General features: G+C 41.4%; 1 long non-coding RNA gene across 1 annotated transcript; it reads left to right on the top strand.

Annotated features, from left to right (window-relative positions):
• Window positions 1-1792: 1792 nt before the first annotated feature.
• On the top strand, window positions 1793-12685 carry LOC144576675 (uncharacterized). The gene is made up of 6 exons (XR_013518974.1): window positions 1793-1963; window positions 2183-2247; window positions 2353-2405; window positions 2503-2632; window positions 8545-8713; window positions 12025-12685. It is a non-coding gene; the product is annotated as an uncharacterized LOC144576675 (long non-coding RNA).
• Window positions 12686-13018: the final 333 nt, after the last annotated feature.

Here is a 13018-nt window from a genome sequence, read left to right as displayed (position 1 = left end):
CTTAAATTTTTTTCTTGCAAGACTGAAAATAGAATCTTAAGGAGATGGTGTTCTTAAAGCCTTGCTCTGACTACTTAAACTTTTCTTCATCCACTAATTACTTTGAAAAGTCACTTAGTCATTTGTCAGTCCTAACCTTTAGAGATAAACATTTAAAATCAGTTCCCTAATCACAGCATTTGTTTTCTTTTTTGAGACGAAGTCTCACCCTATCTCCAGGCTGGAGTACAGTGGTGTGATCTCGGCTCACTGAAATCTTCACCTATGTTCAAGTGATTCTCCTGCCTCAGCCTCCTGAATAGCTGGAACTACAGGCATGCACCACCACACACAGCTAACTCTTCTATTTTTAGTAGACAGGGTTTCACCATGTTGGCTAGGATGATCTCGATCTCTTAACCTCGTGATCCAACCACCTCAGCCTTCCAAAATGTTGGGATTACAGCCGTGAGCCACCATGCCTGGCTCACAGCATCATTTTTCAAGGGTCTTTAGGGTGACCACATGTCCTGGTTTGCCAAAGACAGTCCCAGTTTCCACCTGCTGTCCTAGTATAATCATGAATATTATCCCTTTCAGTTTCAAAAGTGTCATGGTTTACACAGTAAATTACCTGACCATCCTAATATGCCCCCGTTTCTTGAATCTAGGCTGCTTATAAAATTCACATTTTCTGTCTCTCAGTCTAGTGTTCTTTATACTAGACTGATAAGCGTCCACAAAGGAAGCAATATTGGCCAACAGTTAATCTTGGGTCTTTAGATTAGGATTTAGAGTCCTACCTTCAAAGCGTTTTCCTTCTGGAGTGGACTTTTGTACAAATGGTACGGTGATTTGTGGAGTCAGTGAAAAACCAGGCTAACCCAGCTTGTTTTACTGGCCCAAATTTTTCTTCCCAGGGCCATAAGCCAGTTATTACCAGAAAACAAAAGCAAACAAGCGAGTATTTAGTTTTAAATTGTTATTAAGGAGAAACATCTAGAATCAATTCTCACCACATAAACCCAAATCACCCCCAAAGCTAAGGGGACCTAAAATATGCAATGGGTGCTGTTTTTATAAAGATTATGGGAAAGCCTTAACAGGTAAGTTGCTGTACCTTCACACAAAGAAAATAGCAGGTTATTATGCTTTTGTTAAAACAATGACCAACTACTACATCATCTCTAAATCATTCCAGAATTAAGATAAACCCTAAAAAAAAAATGTGTCTCTGATGAGTGCATTTTAGATTTGCTTGAACGAGGGAGCAGTTATTACTTGCTACTAAAATGCTCTGGAAACATTTGGTGCATACTCCAAAAGAATGCAAATAGTTAGGCCTAAGGAGGGAATGATACATTATATGAACACTGGCAAAGGGCCTTACAAGAATGTACGCTGTGGAGAATGTGACCAGTGCTTTACAAACCATCAATTCATAAAGTTTGGTATATGTGATGGAAAGGAAAAGACTTGCCTTGACCAACAGCATCAGTCCAGCTGCACTAAATTCAGTATGAAAGAAATCCAGAAGTTTAAGAGTGAATTGAAGCCCTTCAACAATCAAAATGAGAGAATACTAACAAGACCCTTTTTTCTGTCAGGTACATTTAATTCAGGAGACCTATGTTATTGAATAGTGTTTGCGAATCAACCACTGAGTCTTCAGTGTACTTGTATGTCCTATAACCTGAATTTTTATATGTTCTTGAATAGTGTTTGCGAATCAACCACTGAGTCTTCAGTGTACTTCTATGTCCTATAACCTGAATTTTTAAGATTTTAAAGATACTTTTAACATTCATTTTAGATGGATGATACAAGCATACCTACAGGAAACTATTTCTCAATTCAAGTTCTGCTCAGTACTAGTGGCCCAGAAGATAATCTTAACGGGTGTTCCAAAATGAAACATAAACATAAAAGCTAATTCTGGGATGAAACAACTTGGGAAACATGTTCATATGTTTCACTGTAGCAGGTAACAGGACTCTTCACTGCAGCATTGTGTGAAGCATGATATACATATATATATATTTATTTATATTTATATATATGGGATTTTAAAGAGGATGAGAGGGTTTAAGAGAGAATGCGGCCTAATTTTCAGGTTTTTCATGCTCGTTGGATCACTGATTCCTCACACTCCCCCACCACATAAGTCCTGGCTTTTTTGCTAACCATCTATTCTTCTATGCAGAGACACTTCCATTCCGTAGAATACAGTTTAATACAGAAAATGCTGGCCAAAAGGACTCACAAAAGGTCGGGAATCTTTATGTGTTTTTGTGTCATTCTGAGTTTTTAGTAAAAGAAATGTTTCCCTTCCTGAGATAATGAAGAGGCTGAATAGATAATATGTTTTCCTAGGCGCAGATGGCAGATTTGAAGTGCTCTGGCAAGCAACTTTGTGTCCCTAATATGTACGTAGTACTTTTACCTTCAGCCTGTAGTAAAACATCACTCAGCAGAAGATTGATAAGCAGTTCAAAAATAATGTGTTCTTTCCTTTCAAATTAGATTCTCAAACCAGAATAAGCTTTGCAATTACTGCCAAAATGTCTCAGAGGGCATGAGGTTAATCGAAGCTGGAGAGGACTGGTAAAAGAGGCAGCTGCGAGACCCTGAGAAGCACTCCATTTGCTATGAGGTTTGTAGGGGCAGCACTTTGCTGTGGGGCTCGGTAAGGGGATTGGTTTTAATACTGGAATTATATTTTACTGGCTTTTAATCATAAATAGGGAAATCCATTTTTCCCACACGTAAGAATATACGTAAGCTAATTTGGTCCATAATTAGAAAAATCATTGCGTTTAGTATATGGACTGTAACAATAGGAGTCATCACTCATGAGTCGTATGACACATTGTTTCCCTCTGGTGAAGTTTTACTTTAAGATCTGCTGGGCATATCTGGGGAGAGAAAGAGATGAAGGTCAAGACATGCTTATTTTTATAGATGAGAGAGAGAGAGGCAAAGAGATTCATTAAACTTTGAGTTATACTTTATTTTTATTTATTTATTTATTTTTGAGATAGGGTCTTGCTCTGTCACCCAGGTTGGAGTGCAGTGGCACGATGTTGGCTCACTGCAACCTCTACCACTAGGGCTCAAGCAATTCTCCCACCTCAGCCTCCCAAGTTGCTGGGACTACAGGTGCACACCACTGCACCTGGCTAATTTCTTTAATTTTTAGTAAAGAGGAGGTCTCGCTATGTTGCCCAGGCTGGTCTCGAATGCCTGGCCTCAAGCAATCTGCCTGCTTTGGCTTCCCAAAGCACTAGGATTACAGGTGTGAGTCACTGTGCCTGGCCTATATTTTATTCAGCAGGAATCTTTGCTATTTGCTATGATTTTTAATTCTTCTTGCTTCTTAATTTTGCTTCCTCGATGAGCGTGTTAAATGTTCTTTAAAATCTTCCTTTAAAAATATCATAAATATATTAAACAGCAGTGCTCTAATTGAATGTGCTAATTTGACAAATATTTGAGTGGATACCTACTATTTGCAGAGCTTCAGGGAATACATTGATGAGTAAGATAGTCTTTTTTTTGTTTGTTTGTTTGAGGCAGAGTCTTGCTCCGTCTTCCAGGGCAGCGGTGCGATCTAACCTCACTGCAACCTGGGCCTCCTGGGTTTCAAGTGATTCTCCTGCCTCAGCATCCCAAGTAACTTAGATTACAGAAAAACATTACCACGCCTGGGTAATTTTTGTATTTTTAGTAGAGACAGGGTTTTACCATGTTGGCCAGGCTGGTCTCGAACTCCTGAGCTCAAGTGACCTGCCTGTCTCAGTCTCCCAACATGCAGGTATTACAAGCGTGAGCCACTGTGCCTGGTGAATAAAATAGTGTTTAATCTCAAGGAGTTTGTGACTTTTTTCTTCAGGGAGGTGATAAGAAAATATGTAAAAACAATAAACATAGGTTAAACAGTTGCCATTATAGAGTGTGGGTCAGGGGTATTCCTAGGCCATCAAAGGAATGGGGAAGGCTTTTTACCAAGCTTTTCTAGCCTGTGGACCATGGGCTGCATGTGGCCTAACACAAACTCTCGTAAAACATTATGAGAATTATTTTATGTTTTTTTTTTTTTTTGTTGTTGTTGTTTTGCTCACCAGCTATTATTATAGTGTATCTTATGTGTGACCCAAGACAGGTCTTCTTCCAGTGTGGCCCAGGGAAGCCGAAAGATCAGACACCCTTGCACAGAGAAAGTAGCACTTGAGATGGACTTGAAGGCTGAAATTAAACTTTGAGAGGTGTTGTTGACAGGCAAGAGATAGGAAGCAAAAAACTGCATAGAGTTGGAGAAATTTATTGGTGTTTGGGGAAAGCAAGTAGTTCAGTTTGGCAGCAGTTGGAATAGGTGTTAGGGAATAATGGGAAACAGAGTTAGAAAAGCAAATTGTGAAATACTGTGTATCAGTCAGCTCAGGCAGTTAAACCGCAGTAACAAAGGACTCCAAATCACAGCAAGACTACAAGTGTTTGTCCCTTACATTACATTTCCCTTGTGGGTATCTATAGCTCTGTTTCATGGCTTTTTTGTTCTGGGCTCAGGCTGAAGAGGCAGCTTTGATCTGGGTTATCATCAGTTCTGGCCAAGGGAAGGAAAATGTGGCAGAACTGCTCAATGGTTCTCATAGTGCCTGCTTGACTGTGGCATATGTTACTGCTGCTCACATTTTGTTGGCCAGAGCAAGTCACTTGACCATGCCTGCCATCCCTGGGAAAGGGGAAATATAATCCTCTTACAGGAAAGGACAACAAACAGGTAAAACAATTTACCAAAAGCCTTAAAAGCCAGTGTGAGACTTTTGCATTTAAATCTTTAGATGGTCTGGAGCCATGGCAAGTTTCTGGACAAGATCATATGGTTTAGTAAAACAAACAAAAACATCAGGGTTGTTTTTATATTGTGTGTGTATTTGTGTGTATGTGTATGCATGTACATAAGAATTCTTTAGGGTATTCGTTTTAAATGCAGGTTCCAGGGTTCCAGAAGGTCTGATTCAGTTAGCCCAGGAATCTGCACTGTAGCAGGCAGCCAAGTGGAGCGCACGTAGATTGTCCACAGACCTCATTTGAAAAACCCCTGGCACAAGGAATAAGTGGAGAGTGCTCAGGCAAGTGCAGGTGAGACTGGGCAGTAGTGAGGGAATGGCAGGTAGGTCGTGAGTGCAGAAGCCCAGGTGCAATGTGGGCACATGGTAAATGGCCAGTACGAAGGCAGACAGATGCAGAGAGAACAGAGAACTAGAATTACTCAAGGAGGGAGGCTATGGTGCAAACAGCCGGGAAACAGGATAGTGGAAGGAGCAAATCTTAGGAGCTGAGATTAGGAATATGAGGGGAGTCTTGATCTTCCCTGAGAAGGAGGAGGTAAGCCTAGCTGATGCCAGAAAAAGCTGAGAACTTGAGGAGAGCAGAGGCAGTAAACAGGAAGTTGCAGGAAACTCAATGCTTGTAAGCAGCTATTGAAAACAGTGTTGACTAAAAACCACTACGTAAATTTGATTTTGCATTTGGCCAGCAGAGGGCGCTACAGTAGCACATATTGTTTGGGCTCGGCCACCCAAACAGTAATGGCTGCTCCTGTCCAATACGATTATTAACCCGACCTACAGTGCAGAATTTCTGGCGCTTCGTTTATTACTTTTATAGCCATGAACATTTTTAGAAGGAACTTTTCAGGTTTCTATTTAATTATTAAGGAATCTAGGGTTTTTTTTGAACTGCCAGTTCCTACAGTCAAAAAGAAATTAATTCCACGGAGTTTAAGGGAATTATTACCCATTTATTGACTTCACTTGAGGCATGGAGTGGAGATTAGGACACAGAGGAGAAAAGACCCAGAAGAGAGAACAGTGCATTTGTAGCATGACTTCTGGAAGTGTAATTGCTGAGCCCCAGGGGTTGGAACCTTACTTTTTTATTTTTTTAAGGCAGAGTCTCGCTCTGTCACCCAGGCTGGAGTGTAGTGGTGCGATCTCAGCTCACTGCAACCTCTGCCTCTCGGGTTCAAGCAATTCTTCTGCCTCAGCCTCCTGAGTAGCAGGGATTACAGGCTGGTATTTAGGCGGTAACATGGTATCACCATACCATGCTAGTTTTTGTATTTTTAGTAGTGACGGGGTTTCACCATGTTGACAAGGCTGGCCTCAAACTCCTGACCTCAAATGATCCGCTGGCCTCAACCTCCCAAAGTGCTGGAATTACAGGCATGAGCCACTGGCCCAGCCAACTTTTATGACCAGATAGTATTCCATTGTGTGGACAAACAACATTTTTAAAATCTCTTCACTAGTTGTTGGGTGTTTGGGTGGTTTCTACATTTTGGCTATTATGAATAGTGCTGCTGTGAATGTTTGTGTGCAAGTTTTTGTGTGTGCAAGTTTTTGTGTGGACATGTTTTTATTTTTCTTGGATATATACCTGGGAGTAGAATTGCTGGGTCAAATGGTAACTCAATATTTATTTATTTATTTATTTTTGAGACAGAGTTTCGCTCTTGTTACCCAGGCTGGAGTGCAATGGCGCGATCTCGGCTCACCGCAACCTCCGCCTCCTGGGTTCAGGCAATTCTCCTGCCTCAGCCTCCTGCGTAGCTGGGACTACAGGCACGCGCCACCGTGCCCAGCTAATTTTTTGTATTTTTAGTAGAGACGGGGTTTCACCATGTTGACCAGGATGATCTCGATCTCTTGACCTCATGATCCACCTGCCTCGGCCTCCCAAAATGCTGGGATTAGAGGCGTGAGCCACCGCGCCCGGCCAGTAACTCAATATTTAATGTTTTGAGGAACTGCCCAACTGTTTTCTACAGTGGCTGTGCCATTTTTCCTTTCCATCAGCAGTGTGTGAGTGTTTCAGTTTCTCCACATCCTCACCCACATTTGTTATGTTCTGCTTTTTAGGGGCTTTCTTGTTTTCATACGGCCATACTAATAAGTAGAAGTGGTATATCCCTGTGGTTTTTTTGGTTTTGTTTTTATGGTCGATGCTTGAGATCGTTACTCTTGTGTGTCAACTTGACTGGGTGATGGGATACCCAGCTGGTTGGTTAAACCTTATTTCTGGGTGTGTTTGTGAAGGTATTCCTAAAAAAGGTTAGCATTTGAATGGTTGGACTGAGTAAAGAAGATAGCCGATGTGGGTGGGCATTATCAGATCTACCAAGGGCCTGAATAAAACAAGAAAGCAGAGGAAGGTTAAATTAACTGCTTGACTACTGAGGTGGGGCAGCAGTCTTCTCCAGCCCTCACCACTCCTGGTTCTCAGGCCTTAAGACCTGGACTAGAACCTAGACTATTGATTCTCCACCTCTCAGACTTTCAGATACACCACAGGCTTTCCTAGGTTTCCAGTTCACAGGTGGTTCACATCGGGACTTAGCCTCCATAATCATGTGAGCCAGTCAATATCTTTTTTATTTATTTTAAGTTCTGGGATACCTATGCAGAACATGCAGATTTGCTACATATGTATACATGTGCCATGGTGGTTTGCCACACCTATCAACCTGTCATCTAGGTTTTAAGCCCCACATGCATTAGGTATTTGCCCCAATGCTCTCTCTCTCTTTGTCCCTACCCCTTGACAGGCCCCGGTGTGTGATGTTCCCTTCCCTGTGTCCATGTGTTCTCACTGTTCAACACCCACTCATGAGTGAGAACATGTGATGTCTGGTTTTCTGTTCCTGTGTTAGTTTAATGAGAATGATGGCTTCTAGCTTCATCCATGTCCCTGCAAAGGACATGAACTAATTCTTTTTTATGGCTATATAGTATTCAATGGTGTATATGTGCCACATTTTCTTTATCCAGTCTATCATTGATGGGCATTTGGTTTGGTTCCAAGTCTTTGCTATTGTAAATAGTGCTGCAATAAACATACGTGTCCATATGTCTTCATAGCAGAATGATTTATATTCCTTTGGGTATATACACAGTAATGGAATTTCTGGGTCAAATGGTATTTCTGGTTCTAGATGAGCCAATCTATATCTTATAAATAAACAATCAAACAAACAAATCCTACTGGTTCTGTCTTGCTGGAGAACACTGACTAATCCAATGCTTTATTTTGTTTATTTATTTACTGTGGTAAAATATACAGCACATAAGAGTTATAATTTTAGCCTTTTGTTGTTGCTGTTGTGAGACAATACTCTTGCCCAGGCTGGAGGTCAGTGGTGCAGTCACAGCTCACTGCAGCCTCAACTTCCAAGGCTCAAGCAATCCTCCCACCTTAGCCTTCCGAGTAGCTGGGACTACTGGCATGTACCAGTATACCCAGCTAACTTTTTATTTTTTGTAGAGCTGGGTTCTCCCTATGTTGGTTTTGAACTCCTAGGCTTCCAAAAGGGCTAGAATTACAGGTGTAAGCCACCGCACCTGGTCTGTTAAGCATTTGTAATTGTACAGCTCAGTGGCTACTCTGGGCTTGCTGGCGATTTGTATATCTTCCTTGGAGAAATGTCTGTTCAAGATCTTTGCTCATGTTTGATTTGGGTTGTGTTTTTATTGTTGAGTTGTAACTATTCTTTATATATTCTAGATACTTGCCTCAATTGTAACTGCAGGTGTCTGAATGATGGAGGTGACTGAATGATGACGCAGAGAGGTCAACACTAGTGAAAGAAGAGGTTTCTTACTTACATTTCCTGAGAGGAGGGCACATGCCACAACACACAGGGCCACAGCGGAAGCACCAGGATGGTCAAGAGGTAAAAGATGAGTGAGAAGGCAGGGGCCAGAGTCTTTATTGGGGTTTCTGCAGGAAAGGCGAGGCAGGACAGGGCTATTAGTTTAGGACTGGCTACTCTGAATAACATTGGTGAGCTTGGGCTATAGGGGTGGTCTCTAGTTGCCTGGAACCTGGCCTTGGGATGATTTAGGATAAGGGAAATATTGGTTTGGTGTGTGAGAGAGTTATATAGACGGTAGGTGGAGGCATAGACTTGAATCAGCCTGTCTGCATGAAAGAATTTCAGGCAAGTTGAATTCCAATGATGTATATATTGGTCCAGTTGTTTGGTAATACATTTCCAAGCTTTTAAAAACAGTGAATCATATGTGGACGGGAACAACTCTCCCTCACTTGACTCCTGCACCCAGGCTTTCCTCTCTGTGGGAAGGCATCATCCTTGTGGGGGAATGCCCCTCCTGGAAGGAAAGAGGTAAACATTTGTCTGCTGCCCGGCAGTTACTAGATGCCAAATAGATATAAAGAATCTAAGGCCAGGCATGGTGGCTCACACCTGTAATCCCAGCACTTTGAGAGGCCAAGGCAGGTGCATCACTTGAGGTCAGGAGTTCGAGACCGGTCTGACCAAAATGGAGAAACCCTGTCTCTACTAAAAATACAGACACTAGCCAGGTGTGGCAGCATGCACCTGTAATCACAGCTACGTGGGAGGCTGAGGCAAGAGAATCACTTGAACCTGGGAGGAAGAGGTTGTGGTGAGCCGAGATCATACCACTGCACTCCAGCCTGGGTGACAGAATGAGATTCCATCTAAAAAAAAAAAATCTAAGAAACCACAGGACAGTATTAGATAGGCTCTGAATAGATATATATATAGTTGGCAAACATATTCTCCCATTCTGTGGGTTATCGTTACACTTTTTGGATAGAGTTTTTCAATGTTTAAAAGTTTTAAATTTTGGTGAAATTTATTTCATCTATGTTTTTTTCTTGTTGCTTGGGCTTCTGACACATGCTGTGAGGGAGTTGGCATTCTCAGAGCAAGGAACCCATTGCTAAGTCTAAGATCATAAGAATTTATCCCCGTGTATTCTCCTGAGAGTTTTATAGTTTGGCTCTTACATTTAGGTCTTTGTTTCATTTTGAGTTAATTTTTTATATGGTATGAGGTAAGGATATATCTTTAAAAATTTTTTTATGTTATAAACTGGTAAGTTAAAGACTATAAAAGACAATTTGGTGATATTTATTACAAATGTATATCCCTCCCAATTCTATTTCCGGGATTGTATTCTATAGACACAGGCAAAAGTTATATGTATAAGGTACTTCACTGCAACCTTCTTTTTTTTTTTTTTTGAATAATAGTAAAGCATTGTAAACAGTCTACATGTCCCTCAATAGAGACTTCAAAATAAATTGTGCAACAGATAAAATACTATAGGGCTACAAAGAAAATGAATTTCTGTGTGTGCTGCTTTGGAAAGCTCTCCAAAAAATATTGTTCAATGAAAAGAAAAACAAAGTTTAGATCAGATTTTTTTTTTGTGTGTGTGAAACATTTGGAACAATAAAAATCTATATGCACACTTGTTTTTGAAGTTTTTAATTTTTTTTTTTTTGATATAGAGTCTTTGCTCTGTTGCCCAAGCTAGAGTGCAGTGGTGTGATCTCGGCTCACTGCACCTCTGCCTCCCAGGTTCAAGTGATTCTCCGGCCTCAGCCTCCTGAGTAGCTGAGATTACAGGAGTATGCCACCACACACAGCTAATTTTTGTATTTTTACAAAATACAAAAGAGAGGAGGTTTTACTATGTTGGTCAGGCTGGTCTTGAACTCCTGACCTCAAATGATCCACCCAGCTCAGCCTCCCAAAGTGCTGCAATTATAGGCATGAGCCACCACGCCTGGCCTAAGTTTAAAGAAAATTTTAATTAAAAAATAATTGCATGTATTTATGGTATACAAAATGATGTTTTGATATACATATACACTGGGTAATGATACAACCAGGCTAATTAGCATATCCATCACCTTAAATAGTTACCATTTCTTTGTGGTGAGAACATTTAAAATCCTCTCCTTCAGGTCTTTTGAAATACACAATCCATTAGTATTAACTATAGTCACCATGTGGTGCAATAGAACACCAGAACTTAATCCTTCTATCTGATGATAACTTTGTACCCATTGACCAACCTCTCCCCTTTCCCTGCCCGACCCCCCTCCAGCTTCTGGTCACCATCATTCTACTCTCTACTTCTGTGAGCTTGACCTTTTTAGATTCCACATGTAAGTGAGGTCATGCAGAATCTGTCTCTCTGTATATGCATATGTCTTATATACAAGTAAAGAAGCTGTGCAAGGATTTGTAAGACACCAAGGATGGGGCATCCCCACAGCGAGGCAGGTGCTGGGTGCAGCAGGTAAGTGAGATAGAGTTGTTCCGGTCCACACTTGATTCACTGTTTCCAAAAACATGGAAATGCTTTACCAAACAATTGGACAAATATACGTCAAAATTTAAAAAGAACCTTCTGCAGAAAAGAAAGGAACAATGGGGATAAGAGAGCCGCATTGTTATGGGTGTTGCACGTATAATATTTTGTTCCTGTTGAAGCTCCATGTTTTCTTAGCCGGTTTTCTCATGACTACTGATGTACTAAGTACAGTCACACCAGAACTGGCTGAGGCTAGACTGTGGGCTGTGGCCCTGGGGCAGAGCAGCAAGCTGGTCCCGGGATGCCAAATAACAGCCCTGGCCTGGTCCACACAGTAAAGAGCAGACCTCACATAGGAAGGTTTACCATCAAGGAGTCCAGACAGAAAGGCTGTTCTAGAACCCCTCTCACTTAAATAAAGAACACAAGCCCAAGTGAATACATGGTTTTATTGTTTTACCAATAAGGTTCTTGACACCAGATAACTTACTTACCTATCCCTAGGCAACAGAAGGTAAGTGTCCTTGAGAAGAATATCCCTTCACAGGAAATTCACATCTGTCCTTGAGCCTGGAGAGATTGGACAGAGACCCACTCCACTAGTTGTTTTGTTGCTCTTATCTTTATGAAGTTCTGAAGTTGTTTCTAGACATTCCCCTCCCATCAAATCCTTCTAAAAACAGTTATGGCTAAAGCCTGTTTTTGCTGAAACAACACTCTCTTCCTTAATAGAAAATTGTCTATTGAAAATGTATTTTTCCTTTCTGGCTTCTGTGGTTAGTAGAGCAACACTTGCAAAACTGGTCCCAGACCTGTGAGCCTGAGACAGGAAATCTGCAAACCCACAGTGGCCACCATGTGTACTTTTCACTCTTTCTGTGTGTGCTAGACCAGAAGACCTGTGCTGGCACGCCGTTCTGACACAGGCTGTGAGAGAGTCGACATTCTCAGAGCAAATGCCACACATGTGGAAGATGGAGAAGCGTCATGTGAAGGAAGTAGGCCAAATTCCTTCTGTTTTTATCCTCCTTCCAGTATGAACCCTAAATATCTACTCCACAAGTGGGAAACTGTGATGGACCAGAGTCCTTAGAGAAGTGGTTGGGGAGCTGTGGGAGGGGGAGAAGATAATATTGGTATAATAAAATCAAATTTGAGGCCAGGCATGGTAGTTCACACCTGTAATCCCAGCATTTTGGGAGGCCAAGGTGGGTGAATCACTTGAGGTCAGGAGTTTGAGACCTGCCTGGCCAACATGGCAAAACCCTGTCTCTATAAAAAATACAAAAATCAGCCAGGTGTGGTTGTGCCTACCTTTAGTCCCAGCTACCACAGAGGTTGAGGTGGGAGAATGGCTTGAACCCAGGAGGCAGAGGTTGTAGTAAGCTAAGATTGTACCACTGCACTCCAGCCTGGGTGACAGAGTGAGACCCTGTCTCAACAAACAAAACAAAGAAAAAAAAAAAAAAAAACTAGAAAAAGAACTCCAATAAAAAGAAAAAAACCCGATTTTATGACTATAATAAAAATACACTATAAATATAATAAAATGTCATGGAGTCTTTTTCTAACTCTGGAGGAAAAAAATTGTCATCTAAAAGACAAATTCCAGAACCAAACACCAGAAAAGTTATCCACAAATGAATGGCTTCTCTAGAAGACAATGAGTGAGTCCAGTTGTAACTAGAAGTGAAAAGAAGGTCGTCTGTAGCTTCGGTTAGAGATGTTGGTCTTTTCATAGCGTGGTCTTTTTGTGGCATGCAGCAGTGAGGGCAAATTGGGAACTTTGAAGCCTTGGTTTGCTGCTGCAAAAATGGGAATGAGCTTTGGAGGAAAGTGAAGCATCCAACCCTACTCTGTGGCTCCTGTCTTGTGGTTGGCGT

This window comes from Callithrix jacchus, chromosome 6 (genome assembly GCF_049354715.1).
Source record: "Callithrix jacchus isolate 240 chromosome 6, calJac240_pri, whole genome shotgun sequence".
In the NCBI taxonomy this organism is placed as follows: Eukaryota; Metazoa; Chordata; class Mammalia; order Primates; family Cebidae; genus Callithrix; species Callithrix jacchus.
Note: the sequence above shows the minus strand (reverse complement) of the source record. Positions and strands in the feature narration are given on the sequence as shown.